The sequence below is a fragment of the Eleutherodactylus coqui genome, chromosome 7 (assembly GCF_035609145.1).
Source record: "Eleutherodactylus coqui strain aEleCoq1 chromosome 7, aEleCoq1.hap1, whole genome shotgun sequence".
Taxonomy (NCBI): Eukaryota; Metazoa; Chordata; class Amphibia; order Anura; family Eleutherodactylidae; genus Eleutherodactylus; species Eleutherodactylus coqui.
Genome location: NC_089843.1, coordinates 226,102,094 through 226,118,881, shown reverse-complemented (window position 1 = coordinate 226,118,881; position 16,788 = coordinate 226,102,094). Strand labels below are relative to the sequence as shown.

At 49.2% G+C, this 16,788-nt stretch overlaps 1 non-coding gene across 1 annotated transcript; it reads right to left on the bottom strand.

Annotated features, from left to right (window-relative positions):
• Positions 1-1,040: 1,040 nt before the first annotated feature.
• TRNAK-UUU (transfer RNA lysine (anticodon UUU)) lies at positions 1,041-1,113 on the bottom strand. The gene has a single exon. It is a non-coding gene; the product is annotated as a tRNA-Lys (tRNA).
• Between the last annotated feature and the right edge of the window lie 15,675 nt (positions 1,114-16,788).

Sequence of the window (16,788 nt, the reverse complement as noted above, 5' to 3'; positions counted from 1 at the left end):
AGCTTGCTTTAGCAAGCACGCCTGAACTGGCACTTGAACCCTGGACCCTCAGATTAAAAGTCTGATGCTCTACCGACTGAGCTATCCAGGCTCGGAAAAGTGCTATTTTTAGCTCCTCTAAGCATCTCAACATAAAATATGGAGGTAAAGAAACAAAGCTTTGGTGGTAAATCAACAATGTGCTCAGAATCTGCTAAACAGACATAGAAGGGTTGTTTCTGCAAAAAACAAAGATTTTCTCAAGCTGCTTCTATAGCCTCAGTTTTGCACAGTAGATTCCGACAATAAAGAAGCAAAGACTCAGTGGAAAATCAAAGATGTGCTCAATAAAGATATTTGACAGCTTGCTTTAGCTAGTACGCCTGAACAGGGACTTGAACCGTGGACCCTCAGATTAAAGTCTGATGCTCTACCGACTGAGCTATCCAGGCTCGGAAACCTGTAGTTTTAGCTCTTCTAAGCGTCTCTACAAACAATATGGAGGTAAAGAACTAAAAGCTTTGGTGGAAAATCAAAAATGTGCCCAAAATCTGTTAAACAAACATAGAAGGGTTGTTTCCACAAAAACCAAAGATGTTCTCAAGCTGCTTCTATACCCTCAGTTTTGCACAGTAGAATACGACAATAAAGAAGCAAAGACTCAGTGGAAAATCAAAGATGTGCTCAATAAAGATATTTGACAGCTTGCTTTAGCAAGTACGCCTGAACAGGGACTTGAACCGTGGACCCTCAGATTAAAAGTCTGATGCTCTACCGACTGAGCTATCCAGGCTCTGAAAAATGCTCTTTTTAGCTCCTCTAAGCGTCTTAACATAAAATATGGAGGTAAAGACACAAAGCTTTGGTGGAAAATCAAAAATGTGCCCAAAATCTGTTAAACAGACATAGAAGGGTTGTTTCCAGAAAAACCGAAGATGTTCTCAAGCTGCTTCTAAACCCTCAGTTTTGCACAGTGGAACACGGCACTGAAGATGCAAAGACTCAGTGGAAAATCAAAGATGTGCTCAATAAAGACATTTGACAGCTTGCTTTAGCAAGTATGCCTGAACAGGGACTTGAACCCTGGACCCTCAGATTAAAAGTCTGATGCTCTACCGACTGAGCTATCCAGGCTCGGAAAAATGTTCTTTTTAGCTCCTCTAAGCGTATTAACATAAAATATGGAGGTAAAGAAACAAAGCTTTGGTGGAAAATCAAAAATGTGCCCAAAATCTGTTAAACAGACAAAGAAGGGTTGTTTCCACAAAAACCAAAGATGTTCTCAAGCTGCTTCTAAACCCTCAGTTTTGCACAGTATAAAACGGCACTGAAGAAGCAAAGACTCAGTGGAAAATCAAAGATGTGCTCAATAAAGATATTTGACAGCTTGCTTTAGCTAGTACGCCTGAACAGTGACTTGAACCCTGGACCCTCAGATTAAAAGTCTGATGCTCTGCCAACTGAGCTATCCAGGCTCGGAAACCTGTAGTTTTAGCTCTTCTAAGCGTCTCTACAAACAATATGGAGGTAAAGAACTAAAAGCTTTGGTGGAAAATCAAAAATGTGCCCAAAATCTGTTAAACAAACATAGAAGGGTTGTTTCCACAAAAACCAAAGATGTTCTCAAGCTGCTTCTATACCCTCAGTTTTGCACAGTAGAACACGACAATAAAGAAGCAAAGACTCAGTGCAAAATCAAAGATGTGCTCAATAAAGACATTTGACAGCTTGCTTTAGCAAGCACGCCTGAACTGGCACTTGAACCCTGGACCCTCAGATTAAAAGTCTGATGCTCTACCGACTGAGCTATCCAGGCTCGGAAAAGTGCTATTTTTAGCTCCTCTAAGCATCTCAACATAAAATATGGAGGTAAAGAAATAAAGCTTTGGTGGTAAATCAACAATGTGCTCAGAATCTGCTAAACAGACATAGAAGGGTTGTTTCTGCAAAAAACAAAGATTTTCTCAAGCTGCTTCTATAGCCTCAGTTTTGCACAGTAGAATACGACAATAAAGAAGCAAAGACTCAGTGGAAAATCAAAGATGTGCTCAATAAAGATATTTGACAGCTTGCTTTCGCTAGTACGCCTGAACAGTGACTTGAACCCTGGACCCTCAGATTAAAAGTCTGATGCTCCGCCAACTGAGCTATCCAGGCTCGGAAACCTGTAGTTTTAGCTCTTCTAAGCGTCTCTACAAACAATATGGAGGTAAAGAACTAAAAGCTTTGGTGGAAAATCAAAAATGTGCCCAAAATCTGTTAAACAAACATAGAAGGGTTGTTTCCACAAAAACCAAAGATGTTCTCAAGCTGCTTCTATACCCTCAGTTTTGCACAGTAGAATACGACAATAAAGAAGCAAAGACTCAGTGGAAAATCAAAGATGTGCTCAATAAAGATATTTGACAGCTTGCTTTAGCAAGTACGCCTGAACAGGGACTTGAACCGTGGACCCTCAGATTAAAAGTCTGATGCTCTACCGACTGAGCTATCCAGGCTCTGAAAAATGCTCTTTTTAGCTCCTCTAAGCGTCTTAACATAAAATATGGAGGTAAAGAAACAAAGCTTTGGTGGAAAATCAAAAATGTGCCCAAAATCTGTTAAACAGACATAGATGGGTTGTTTCCACAAAAACCAAAGATGTTCTCAAGCTGCTTCTAAACCCTCAGTTTTGCTCAGTAGAAAACGGCACTGAAGAAGCAAAGACTCAGTGGAAAATCAAAGATGTGCTCAATAAAGACATTTGACAACTTGCTTTAGCAAGCACGCCTGAACAGGGACTTGAACCCTGGACCCTCAGATTAAAAGTCTGATGCTCTACCGACTGAGCTATCCAGGCTCGGAAACCTGTAGTTTTAGCTCTTCTAAGCGTCTCTACAAACAATATGGAGGTAAAGAAATAAAAGCTTTGGTAGAAAATCAAAAATGTGCTCAAAATGTGCTAAACAGACATAGAAGGGTTGTTTCCAGAAAAACCAAAGATGTTCTCAAGCTGCTTCTAAACCCTCAGTTTTGCTCAGTAGAAAACGGCACTGAAGAAGCAAAGACTCAGTGGAAAATCAAAGATGTGCTCAATAAAGACATTTGACAACTTGCTTTAGCAAGCACGCCTGAACAGGGACTTGAACCCTGGACCCTCAGATTAAAAGTCTGATGCTCTACCGACTGAGCTATCCAGGCTCGGAAAAATGTTCTTTTTAGCTCCTCTAAGCGTCTTAACATAAAATATGGAGGTAAAGAAACAAAGCTTTGGTGGAAAATCAAAAATGTGCCCAAAATCTGTTAAACAGACAAAGAAGGGTTGTTTCCACAAAAACCAAAGATGTTCTCAAGCTGCTTCTAAACCCTCAGTTTTGCACAGTATAAAACGGCACTGAAGAAGCAAAGACTCAGTGGAAAATCAAAGATGTGCTCAAAACAGATATTTGCCAGCCTGCTTCAGCAAGTACACCTAAACGGGGACTTGAACCCTGGACCCTCAGATTAAAAGTCTGATGCTTTACCCACTGAGCTATCCAGGCTCTGAAAAACGCTCTTCTTAGCTCCTCTAAGTGTCTTAACTAGAGATGAGCGAGCACCAAAATGCTCGGGTGCTCGTTACTCGGGACGAACTTTTCGCGATGCTCGAGGGTTCGTTTCGAATACCGAACCCTATTGAAGTCAATGGGCGACCCGAGCATTTTTGTATTTCGCCGATGCTCGCTAAGGTTTTCATGTGTGAAAATCTGGGCAATTCAAGAAAGTGATGGGAACGGCACAGCAACGGATAGGGCAGGCGAGGGGCTACATGTTGGGCTGCATCTCAAGTTCACAGGTCCCACTATTAAGCCACAATAGCGGCAAGAGTGGGTGCCCCCCCCCTCCCAACAACTTTTACTTCTGAAAAGCACTCATTAGCATGGCATACCTTAGCTAAGCACCACACTACCTCCAACACAGCACAATCACTGCCTGCATGACACTCCGCTGCCACTTCTCCTGGGTTACATGCTGCCCAAACCCCTCCCCCCATGACCCAGTGTCCACAGCGCACACCAAACTGTCCCTGCCCAGCCTTCAGCTGCCCTCATGCCACACCACCCTCATGTCTATTTATAAGTGCATCTGCCACAGGAAAAGCAGGCACACACTGCAGAGGGTTGGCATGGCTAGGCAGCGACCGGCCCTTAAAAGGGGCGGGCCGATAGTCCACAATGCTGTACAGAAGCAATGAGAAATCCAATCCTGTGCCACCTCCATCTGGAGCTGCACACGTGGGCATAGCAATGGGGAACCTATGTGCCACACACTATTCATTCTGTCAAGGTGTCTGCACGCCCCAGTCAGACCGCGGTTTTTTATAAATAGTCACAGGCAGGTACAACTCCGCAATGGGAATTCCGTGTGCACCCACAGCATGGGTGGCTCCCTGGAACCCACCGGCGGTACATAAAAATATCCCATCGCATTGCCCAACACAGCTGAGGTAGTAATGTCGTGCTTAATGCAGGTGGGCTTCGGCCCACACTGCATGCCCCAGTCAGACTGGGGTTCTTTATAAGTGGAAACAGATGCATTTACAACTCCCTGTGGACCCACAGCATGGGTGGGTGCCAGGAAGCCACCGGCGGTACATTAAAATATCCCATTGCAGTGCCCATCACAGCTGAGGTAGTAATGTCATGTTTAATGCAGGTGGGCTTCGGCCAACACTGCATGCCCCAGTCAGACTGGGGTTCTTTAGAAGTGGACAGATGTAGGTTAAACTCCGTGTGCACATACAGCATGGGTGGCTCCCTGGAACCCACAGGTGGTACATAAATATATCCCATTGCAGTGCCCTACTCAGCAGAGCTAACGTCATATACAATACAGGTGGGCTTTGGCCCACACTGCATGCCCCAGTCAGACTGGTAATATGTACCTTAACAGTAACCTCGTTGGTGGTAATGTGGTGGTGACTGCGGACCTAGTAGCGCGGTTTTATGTAGTTGGTTTTCGGAATGTGGCCATGATTAAGTGGGCCGTGGCGGGGGGATGGTGGTGGTGCTCTCTTGTAGTGTCGTTAAAGGTGAAATTCTTGGACTGCCACCAGACGGACCAATGCAAAGGTATTTGCCAAGAATGTTTTCATTGTTGGAGGAGGAGGAGGGGGATGTTTTGGAGGCACTATGTGTCCTCTCCACGTGTCCGTGGTTATATGCACCTTAACAGTAACAGCGTTGGTGGGAAATGGCCTCGCCGCCATCATGTCTTTGTGAAGCCTCTGTTTCCACACCCCAGTGACATACCATTAGCTGCGGTATAGGCAGAGCCCCGAATTATTAACATTTCAGCGGTAGTATTAGGGACAGCCCCACTAACATATCACTAGCAGCAGTATAGGGGGAGTGCAGTCTTAGTTCCATTTCAGTAATAGTAGCACTCAAGACAGGCTCCAGTAACAATTCTGAAGCAGTAGTATAGGAGGAGCGCAGTCTTAGTTCCATTTCAGTAATAGTAGCACTCAAGACAAGCCCCAGTAACAATTCCGAAGCAGCAGTATAGGAGGAGCGCAGTCTTAGTTCCATTTCAGTAATAGTAGCACTCAAGACAAGCCCCAGTAACAATTCCCATTGCAGCAGTATAGGAGGAGCGCAGTCTTAGTTCCATTTCAGTAATAGTAGCACTCAAGACAAGCCCCAGTAACAATTCCCATTGCAGCAGTATAGGAGGAGCGCAGTCTTAGTTCCATTTCAGTAATAGTAGCACTCAAGACAAGCCCCAGTAACAATTCCGAAGCAGCAGTATAGGAGGAGCGCAGTCTTAGTTCCATTTCAGTAATAGTAGCACTCAAGACAAGCCCCAGTAACAATTCCCATTGCAGCAGTTTAGGGAGATAACAGTCTCTTTCACATTTCAGTAGCTGCAGTATAGACAAGGCCCCAGTTACATTTATGTAGCAAAAGTGTAGGCCAACCCCACACACCTTTCTGTATCATGAGTGCAGGTGAAGAACATAGAAATTACAATGATTACACTGTAGGTGAGGGCCCAAAAAAATTGGTGTAGCAACAGTACTAATGTACCTCAGAAAAAATTGGCCATGCCCAACCAAGATGGCAGGTGAAACCCATTAATCGCTTTGGTTAATGTGGCTTAAGTGGTAACTAGGCCTGGAGGCAGCCCAGTTTAACGAAAAATTGGTTCAAGTTAAAGTTTCATCGCTTGTAAGAGCATTGAAACGTATAAAAATTGTTTGGAAAAATTATATGAGTGAGCCTTGTGGCCCAAAGAAAAATTGCCCGTTCGGCGTGATTACGTGAGGTTTCAGGAGGAGGAGCAGGAGGAGGAGGAGGAATATTATACACAGATTGATGAAGCAGAAATGTCACCGTTTTGGATGGTGATACAGAACGATGCTTCCATCCGCGGGTGCAGCCTACGTATTGCTTAGGTATCGCTGCTGTCCGCTGGTGGAGAAGAGAAGTCTGGGGAAATCCAGCCTTTGTTCATCTTGATGAGTGTAAGCCTGTTGGCACTGTCGGTTGACAGGCGTGTACGCTTATCTGTGATGATTCCCCCAGCCGCACTAAACACCCTCTCTGACAAGACGCTAGCCGCAGGACAAGCAAGCACCTCTAGGGCATACAGCGCGAGTTCAGGCCACGTGTCCAGCTTCGACACCCAGTAGTTGTAGGGGGCAGAGGCGTCACGGAGGACGGTCATGCGATCGGCTATGTACTCCCTCACCATCCTTTTACAGTGCTCCCGCCGACTCAGCCTTGACTGGGGAGCGGTGACACAGTCTTGGTGGGGAGCCATAAAGCTGTCCAGGGCCTTAAAGAGTGTTGCACTGCCTGTGCTGAACATGCTGCTCGATCTCCGCACCTCCCCTGCTACCTGGCCCTCGGAACTGCGCCTTCTGCCACTAGCGCTGTCGGAGGGGAATTTTACCATCAGCTTGTCCGCCAGGGTCCTGTGGTATAGCAACACTCTCGAACCCCTTTCCTCTTCGGGAATGAGAGTCGAAAGGTTCTCCTTATACCGTGGGTCGAGCAGTGTGTACACCCAGTAATCCGTAGTGGCCAGAATGCGGGCAACACGAGGGTCACGAGAAAGGCATCCTAACATGAAGTCAGCCATGTGTGCCAGGGTACCTGTACGCAACACATGGCTGTCTTCACTAGGAAGATTACTTTCAGGATCCTCCTCCTCCTCCGCCTCCTCCTCCTCAGGCCATACACGCTGAAAGGATGACAGGCAAGCAGCATGGGTACCGTCAGCAGTGGGCCAAGCTGTCTCTTCCCCCTCCTCCTCATCCTCCTCATGCTCCTCCTCCTCCTCCTCAACGCGCTGAGATATAGACAGGAGGGTGCTCTGACTATCCAGCGACATACTGTCTTCCCCCGCCTCCGTTTCCGAGCGCAAAGCATTTGCCTTTATGCTTTGCAGGGAACTTCTCAAGAGGCATAGCAGAGGAATGGTGACGCTAATGATTGCAGCATCGCCGCTCACCACCTGGGTAGACTCCTCAAACTTTCCAAGGACCTGGCAGATGTCTGCCAACCAGGCCCACTCTTCTGAAAATAATTGAGGAGGCTGACTCCCACTGCGCCGCCCATGTTGGAGTTGGTATTCCACTATAGCTCTACGCTGCTCATAGAGCCTGGCCAACATGTGGAGCGTAGAGCTCCACCGTGTGGGCACGTCGCACAGCAGTCGGTGCACTGGCAGATTAAACCGATGTTGCAGTGTCCGCAGGGTGGCAGCGTCCGTGTGGGACTTGCGGAAATGTGCGCAGAGCCGGCGCACCTTTACGAGCAGGTCTGACAAGCGTGGGTAGCTTTTCAGAAAGCGCTGACCCACCAAATTAAAGACGTGGGCCAGGCATGGCACGTGCGTGAGGCTGCCGAGCTGCAGAGCCGCCACCAGGTTACGGCCGTTGTCACACACGACCATGCCCGGTTGGAGGCTCAGCGGCGCAAGCCAACGGTCGGTCTGCTCTGTTAGACCCCGCAGCAGTTCGTGGGCCGTGTGCCTCTTATCTCCTAAGCTGAGTAGTTTCAGCACGGCCTGCTGACGCTTGCCCACCGCTGTGCTGCCACGCCGCGCGACACCGACTGCTGGCGACGTCCTGCTGCTGCTGACACATCTAGATTGCGAGACAGAGGTTGAGGAGGAGGAGGGTGCTTTAGTGGAGGAAGCATACACCGCCGAACATACCACCACCGAGCTGGGGCCCGCAATTCTGGGGGTGGGTAGGACGTGAGCGGTCCCAGGTTCTGACTCTGTCCCAGCCTCCACTAAATTCACCCAATGTGCCGTCAGGGAGATGTAGTGGCCCTGCCCGCCTGTGCTTGTCCACGTGTCCGTTGTTAAGTGGACCTTGCCACTAACCTCATTGGTGAGGGCGCGTACAATGTTGCGGGAGACGTGGTCGTGCAGGGCTGGGATGGCACATCGGGAAAAGTGTGGCGACTGGGAACTGAGTAGCGTGGGGCCGCCGCCGCCATCATACTTTTGAAAGACTCCGTTTCCACAACCCTATACGGCAGCATCTCAAGGCTGATAAATTTCGCTATGTGGACGGTTAACGCTTGAGCGTGCGGGTGCGTGGCGGCGTACTTGCACTTGCGCTCAAAGACTTGCGCTAGCGACGGCTGGACGGTGCGGTGCGAGACATTGCTGGATGGGGCCGAGGACACCGGAGGTGAGGGTGTGGGTGCAGGCCAGGAGACGGTAGTGCCTGTGTCCTCAGAGGGGGGTTGGATCTCAGTGGCAGGTTGGGGCACAGGGGGAGAGGCAGCGGTGCAAACCGGAGGCGGTGAACGGCCTTCGTCCCACCTTGTGGGGTGCTTGGCCATCATATGTCTGCGCATGCTGGTGGTGGTGAGGCTGGTGGTGGTGGCTCCCCGGCTGATCTTGGCGCGACAAAGGTTGCACACCACTGTTCTTCGGTCGTCTGCACTCTCAGTGAAAAACTGCCAGACCTTTGAGCACCTCGGCCTCTGCAGGGTGGCATGGCGCGAGGGGGCGCTTTGGGAAACAGTTGGTGGATTATTCGGTCTGGCCCTGCCTCTACCCCTGGACACCGCACTGCCTCTTGCAACCTGCCCTGCTGCTGCCCTTGCCTCCCCCTCTGAAGACCTGTCCTGAGTAGGCGTTGCACACCAGGTGGGGTCAGTCACCTCATCGTCCTGCTGCTCTTCCTCAGAATCCTCTGTGCGCTCCTCCCTCGGACTTAATGCCCTTACTACTACCTCACTGATAGACAACTGTGTCTCATCGTCATCGGCCTCCTCACCCACTGAAAGGTCTTGAGACAGTTGCCGGAAGTCCCCAGCCTTATCCCCCGGACCCCAGGAACTTTGCAATGGTTGGGCATCAGTCACGATAAACTCCTCTGGTGGGAGAGGAACCACTGCTGCCCAATCTGAGCAGGGGCCCGAGAACAGTTCCTGGGAGTCTGCCCGCTCCTGAGCATGTGTCATTGTAGTGGAGTGAGGAGGCTGGGAGGAAGGAGGAGCAGCAGCCAGAGGATTCGGATTTGCAGCACTGGACGGCGCAGAACTGTGGGTGGATGATAGGTTGCTCGAAGCACTTTCTGCCATCCACAACAGGACCTGCTCACACTGCTCATTTTCTAATAAAGGTCTCCCGCGTGGACCCATTAATTGGGCGATGAATGTGGGGACGCCAGAAACGTGCCTCTCTCCTAATCGCGCAGCAGTCGGCTGCGGTACACCTTGATCAGGAGCTCGGCCTGTGCCCACACCCTCACTTGGGCCTACGCGTCCTCGGCCACGTCCACGTCCTCTAGGCCTACCCCTACCCCTCAACATGCTGTATTACCAGTGATTTCCCAGGCAGGAAATAAATTGGCGCAAGCCTGCAGGCCAAATAGAATGTTTCCCTTTTTTTTTTAAAGGGAAGGCCCACTGACTATATTCAATCAGATAAGAAATGTGTTCCACAGAACTGCAGTGTTATATGAAGTGCAGCAGAGCAGTGATTTTTCCCAGGCAGGAAATAAATTGGCGCAAGCCTGCTGTTAAACGTAGCTGGCTGCGTATGATTTCTTTACATTCTCCACCCACCACACACGTACCCAGAACGCTGAGGACTGTCAGAGACAGGCCAAATAGAATGTTTCCCTTTTTTTTTTTTAAAGGGAAGGCCCACTGACTACATTCAATCAGATAAGAAATGTGTTCCACAGAACTGCAGTGTTATATGAAGTGCAGCAGAGCAGTGATTTTTCCCAGGCAGGAAATAAATTGGCGCAAGCCTGCTGTTAAACGTAGCTGGCTGCGTATGATTTCTTTACGTTCTCCACCCACCACACACGTACCCAGAACGCTGAGGACTGTCAGAGGCAGGCCAAATAGAATGTTTCCCTTTTTTTTTTAAAGGGAAGGCCCACTGACTATATTCAATCAGATAACAAATGTGTTCCACAGAACTGCAGTGTTATATGAAGTGCAGCAGAGCGGTGATTTTTCCCAGGCAGGAAATAAATTGGCGCAAGCCTGCTGTTAAACGTAGCTGGCTGCGTATGATTTCTTTACGTTCTCCACCCACCACACACGTACCCAGAACGCTGAGGACTGTCAGAGGCAGGCCAAATAGAATGTTTCCCTTTTTTTTTAAAGAAAAGGCCCACTGACTATATTCAATCAATAATATATGTCTTCTGGCCCTGCCTACACAATTCTGTCCCTGTAGTATTACTGCAGGGAGCAATGCTCTGCACAGTCGATTTTGAAAAAAAAAAAATGCAACACTGCTAACAGCAGCCTGCACAGTACTGCACACGGTTAAATGTGGCCCTAAGAAGGACCGTTGGGGTTCTTGAAGCCTACACTCACTCCTAACACTCTCCCTGCCTAACCACCACTTCTATCCCTGTAGTATTACTGCAGGGCGCAATGCTCTGCACAGCCGATTTTGAAAAAAAAATTTGTGCAACACTCCTAACAGCAGCCTCCACACTACTGCACACGGATAGATGTGGCCCTAAGAAGGACCGTTGGGGTTCTTGAATCTTACACTCACTCCTAACACTCTCCCTACAGCAGCTCCAACACAACAGCACTTTCCCTCAGCTAACTCACAACGCATCTGAGGAGAGCCGCGGGAGGGGCTGATTTTTATACTCGGGTGACATCTGATCTCGCCAGCCACTCACAGCAGGGGGGTGGTATAGGGTTTGAACGTCACAAGGGGAAGTTGTAATGTCAGGGTAAAATATTCTAAGTACAGCACCAATCAGGCCCACCCCACTTGCCCCGCTGCCGGCCGTAAGAAGAAAACACCACACGGAGGTCTGGTATAGTTTCTCACACGGGACATGGCTCTCTGTGCTTTATTACAGATTACATGAGATCTTATACCCTTTGTCTCATCACCAGCAAGGGGTGATGGGCTCATAACCATATATGGGAAGTCCGGATTTCCGGCCTGAGACAGTGAAAACAGTCGTTATCTTGCTACGGCGCCTCTGGCTTATGTACAGAAAATCACGTTTTCAATTAACTCCAGTGCAAAGAATCACCCACTCAATTCTAAGAAAACGGCCAAGCATGCATTCTCCATATATCTCTTCCCTCCTCCACTTTAACCTTCATCCTTCATCCAGTATCTTTGGACATTCTTCCTCTGTTTGCCTTGCAAAGCATCTTGGCATATCTGATGTAAGGCGACGTATTAAGTTTTTATAGAGTGAGGGCGAGCACCCACTGGCGTTTGCGTTTCCCGCGGGGAAAAAACGCAGCGTTTTCGCCGCGTGTCCCGCGTTTTTTTCCGCGCGTTTTCCGCGGCGTTTTTCGCGGCGTTTTCGCAGCGTTTTCGCGGCTTTGCCATTAATTTCCATGGAGAAAAATAAGGACACATATGCAACTGACAGTTCCTATGTTAAAAACGCAAACGCAATGCAAAAAAAACGCCAGTGGACAGGAACACATGTTATCTCTATGCCTGTGCAGGAAAAACGCAAAACGCAAAACGCAAAACGCAGGTAAAAAAACGCCAGTGGGTGCTCGCCCTGAGTACATGTGAGAATAAAGTTAGTATACATAAAAAGAAAGGCATATAACTATATCTATATAAATGTATATATTCCAGTGTTTTCTTTTCTACCTACAAGGATATATATGTATCCCTCTCAAACCCCCCTAAAAACTTAATACGGAGATCAACCACCAGGCCTCGCACTCTCCCTCGGTCGCCTCTCCCTTGCGTCAGGGATCCCTACCTAACCTCAGAAGGAGGCCATGGATTCCCTGGGCTTATTTCCGGGCATCCATACCCTCTATCTGTACGAGTTAACACCCCACAGGGTGTGCCCTCGCCGGAACCTAAGGTCTTCTGCACTTTCCCTAGGCAAATGGGAAGTCCACTGACAGTCCATCTTATGAGACCGGGGCAGGCGCAGTACTAGTACATTTCTCCATTCTTCTGGTAACGTATCTGGTTGGCATTATCGGAACTGGCTCTTCATCTTTTTAAACAAGGGAAACGTTGGTGTCACATTGTCCAGTCCCTTACTCATACTCTTTGATCAAAGGGATTATACACATACAGGAAGTTATATACCCAACCTCTTTCTGCTAAAATCATATCCAGGGCCACTCTAGGGCCATGGATGCAGTGGGCCCTAACTGGTCAGCTAACCCTTGTAAAGCATCCCTGGTGTAGTTTACAAACCTCTGCTGATTGCAATAGATATAATTCATCCAATCTACATTATTATTAACAGTGACAATAGCAAATAAGGACTCAAAACCTGCTTTAACCTGATCTCTAGAATTAAATTCATCTCGCACCCCCCTTGGCACTGTACATGTGGATTAAAGTTACCACCTGGAGCGTCAACGTCTCTCTTAGCACGATGCGGTGTTGGATTCTCACCCTCAGTGTAGTCTTCATATTGCACATTTGATTGTATTAATTTGTTCTGAAACAGGGGGCTAATGTACAGTAGTCAAAGGTGTGTGTTAGAGGAATTGTACCACATTATAGCATGTAAAGGATATGCAGGATCATTAGTTTTTTCAGTGCGAAGTGTGGATCCAAGTGGGCTTTCCTTCAAGCTTGACTGCAGTTGGGGTGGTGAACAACATCTGGTAGGGACATTCAAACAGGGTTTGTCTCTCTTAAACTCTTTCACATAGACCCTGTCACCTGGTTTCAGATTGTGACACTCATCTGTAGGACCTGGGAGAAAAGCAGAGACTGCAGAATGCATTACTAATAGAGATGAGCGAACACCAAAATGTTCGGGTGCTCGTTATTCGGAACGAACTTCCCGCGATGCTCGAGGGTTCGTTTCGAACAACGAACCCCATTGAAGTCAATGGGCGACCAGAGCATTTTTGTATTTCGCCGATGCTCGCTAAGGTTTTCATGTGTGAAAATCTGGGCAATTCAACAAAGTGATGGGAACGACACAGCAACGGATAGGGCAGGCGAGGGGCTACATGTTGGGCTGCATCTCAAGTTCACAGGTCCCACTATTAAGCCACAATACCGGCAAGAGTGGGCCCCCCCCCCCTCCCAACAACTTTTACTTCTGAAAAGCCCTCATTAGCATGGCATACCTTTGCTAAGCACCACACTACCTACAACAAAGCACAATCACTGCCTGCATGACACTCCACTGACACTTCTCCTGGGTTACATGCTGCCCAACCGCCCCCCCCTCCCCCCCACAGCGCACACCAAAGTGTCCCTGGGCAGCCTTCAGCTGCCCTCATGCCACACTACGCTCATGTCTATTTAGACTTGCGTCTGCCATGACGAGGGACCGCAGGCACACACTGCAGAGGTTGGCACGGCTAGGCAGCGACCCTCTTTAAAAGTGGCGGAGCGATAGCCCACAATGCTGTACAGAAGCAATGAGAAATAGAATCCTGTGCCACCGCCATCAGGAGCTGCACACGTGGGCATAGCAATGGGGAACCTATGTGCCACACACTATTCATTCTGTCAAGGTGTCTGCATGCCCCAGTCAGACCGGGCTTTTTAATTCATAGACACAGGCAGGTACAACTCCCTATTGTGAAGTCCCTGTCGACCCACAGCATGGGTGGCTCCCTGGAACCCACCGGCGGTACACAGAAATATCCCATTGCATTGCCCAACACAGCTGAGGTAGTAATGTCGTCCTTTATGCAGGTGGGCTTCGGCCCACACTGCATGCCCCAGTCTGACTGGGGTTCTTTATAAGTGTACAGATGTAGTAAAAACTCCGTGTGCACCTACAGCATGGGTGGGTGCCAGGAAGCCACCGGCGGTACATAGAAATATCCCATTGCATTGCCCAACACAGCTGAGGTAGTAATGTTGTGCTTAACCCTTTCCAATCCAATTTGTATATGGTTTTCCTAGGGGGCTTACTCTTTTTCTGCCGTTATACAACGGCGCTATATGCTGGCTAAAGCCAGTACTGCATGAGCTGACACGTAGGATAGGCTCCGACAGCAGAGAGGCTGGCAATATACAGTAAGAGAACCCCGACGGACGTCTACCAACAACGGAGCTGTACAGCCTTAAACCCTAATGTCTTCACAGGTCACACAGTGGACTGGAAAGGGTTAATGCAGGTGGGTTTCGGCCCACACTGCATGCCCAGTCAGACTGGGTTTCTTTATAAGTGGAAACAGATGCATTTATAATTCCCTGTGGACCCACAGCATGGGTGGGTGCCAGGAAGCCACCGGCGGTACATAGAAATATCCCATTGCATTGCCCAACACAGCTGAGGTAGTAATGTCGTGCTTAATGCAGGTGGGCTTCGGCCCACACTGCATGCCCCAGTCAGACTGGGGTTCTTTAGAAGTGGACACATGTAGGTTAAACTCCCTGTGGACCCACTGCCTGGGTGGGTGCCAGGAAGCCACCGGCGGTACATAGAAATATCCCATTGCATTGCCCAACACAGCTGAGGTAGTAATGTCGTGCGTAATACAGGTGGGCTTCGGCCCACACTGCATGCCCCAGTCAGACTGGGGTTCTTTAGAAGTGGACACATGTATTAAAAACTCCGTGTGCACCTACAGCATGGGTGGCTCCCTGGAACCCACCGGCGGTACATAAAAATATCCCATTGCATTGCCCAACACAGCTGAGGTAACGTCAGCTGTAATGCAGGTGGGCTAAAAATTAATTTGATTACACTGTAGGCGAGGGCCCACAAAAATTGCTGTATCAACAGTACTAATGTACATCCCAAAAATTGGCCATGGCCAGCCAAGAGGGCAGGTGAAACCCATTAATCGCTTTGGTTAATGTGGCTTAAGTGGTAACTAGGCCTGGAGGCAGCCCAGTGTAACGAAAAATTGGTTCAAGTTAAAGTTCCAATGCTTTTAAGCGCATTGAAACTTATAAAAATTGTTCTGAAAAATTATTTGAGTGAGCCTTGTGGCCCTAAGAAAAATTGCCCGTTCAGCGTGATTACGTGAGGTTTCAGGAGGAGGAGCAGGAGGAGGAGGAGGAGGAATATTAGACACAGATTGATGAAGCAGAAATGTCCCCGTTTTGGATGGTGAGAGAGAACGTAGCTTCCATCCGCGGGTGCAGCCTACGTATTGCTTACGTATCGCTGCTGTCCGCTGGTGGAGAACAGAAGTCTGGGGAAATCCAGCCTTTGTTCATCTTGATGAGTGTTAGCCTGTCGGCACTGTCGGTTGACAAGCGGCTACGCTTATCTGTGATGATTCCCCCAGCCGCACTAAACACCCTCTCCGACAAGACGCTAGCCGCAGGACAAGCAAGCACCTCCAGGGCATACAGCGCTAGTTCAGGCCACGTGTCCAGCTTCGACACCCAGTAGTTGTAGGGGGCAGAGGCGTCACCAAGGATGGTCGTGCGATCCGCTACGTACTCCCTCACCATCCTTTTACAGTGCTCCCGCCGACTCAGCCGTGACTGGGGAGCGGTGACACAGTCTTGGTGGGGAGCCATAAAGCTGGCCAGGCCCTTAAAGACTGTTGCACTGCCTGGGATGTACATGCTGCTCGATCTACGCACATCCCCTGCTACCTTGCCCTCGGTACTGCGCCTTCTGCCACTAGCGCTGTCGGCTGGGAATTTTACCATCAGCTTGTCCGCAAGGGTCCTGTGGTATAGCAACACTCTCGAACCCCTTTCCTCTTCGGGAATCAGAGTGGGCAGGTTCTCCTTATACAGTGGATCGAGCAGTGTGTACACCCAGTAATCCGTCGTGGCCAGAATGCGTGCAACGCGAGGGTCACGAGAAAGGCATCCTAACATGAAGTCAGCCATGTGTGCCAGGGTACCTGTACGCAACACATGGCTGTCTTCACTAGGAAGATCACTTTCAGGATCCTCCTCCTCCTCCTCCTCCTCAGGCCATACACGCTGAAAGGATGACAGGCAATCAGCCGGTGTACCGTCAGCAGCGGCCCAAGCTGTCTCTTCCCCCTCCTCCTCATCCTCCTCATGCTCCTCCTCCTCCTCCTGTACGCGCTGAGAAATAGACAGGAGGGTGCCCTGACTATCCAGCGGCATACTGTCTTCCCCCGCCCCTGTTTCCGAGCGCAAAGCAGCTGCCTTTATGGTTTGCAGGGAATTTCTCAAGATGCATAGCAGAGGAATGGTGACGCTAATGATTGTAGCATCGCCGCTCACCACCTGGGTAGACTCCTCAAAATTACCAAGGACATGGCAGATGTCTGCCAACCAGGCCCACTCTTCTGAAAGGAATTGAGGAGGCTGACTCCCACTGCGCCGCCCATGTTGGAGTTGGTATTCGACTATAGCTCTACGTTGTTCATAGAGCCTGGCCAACATGTGGAGCGTAGAGTTCCACCGTGTGGGCACGTCGCA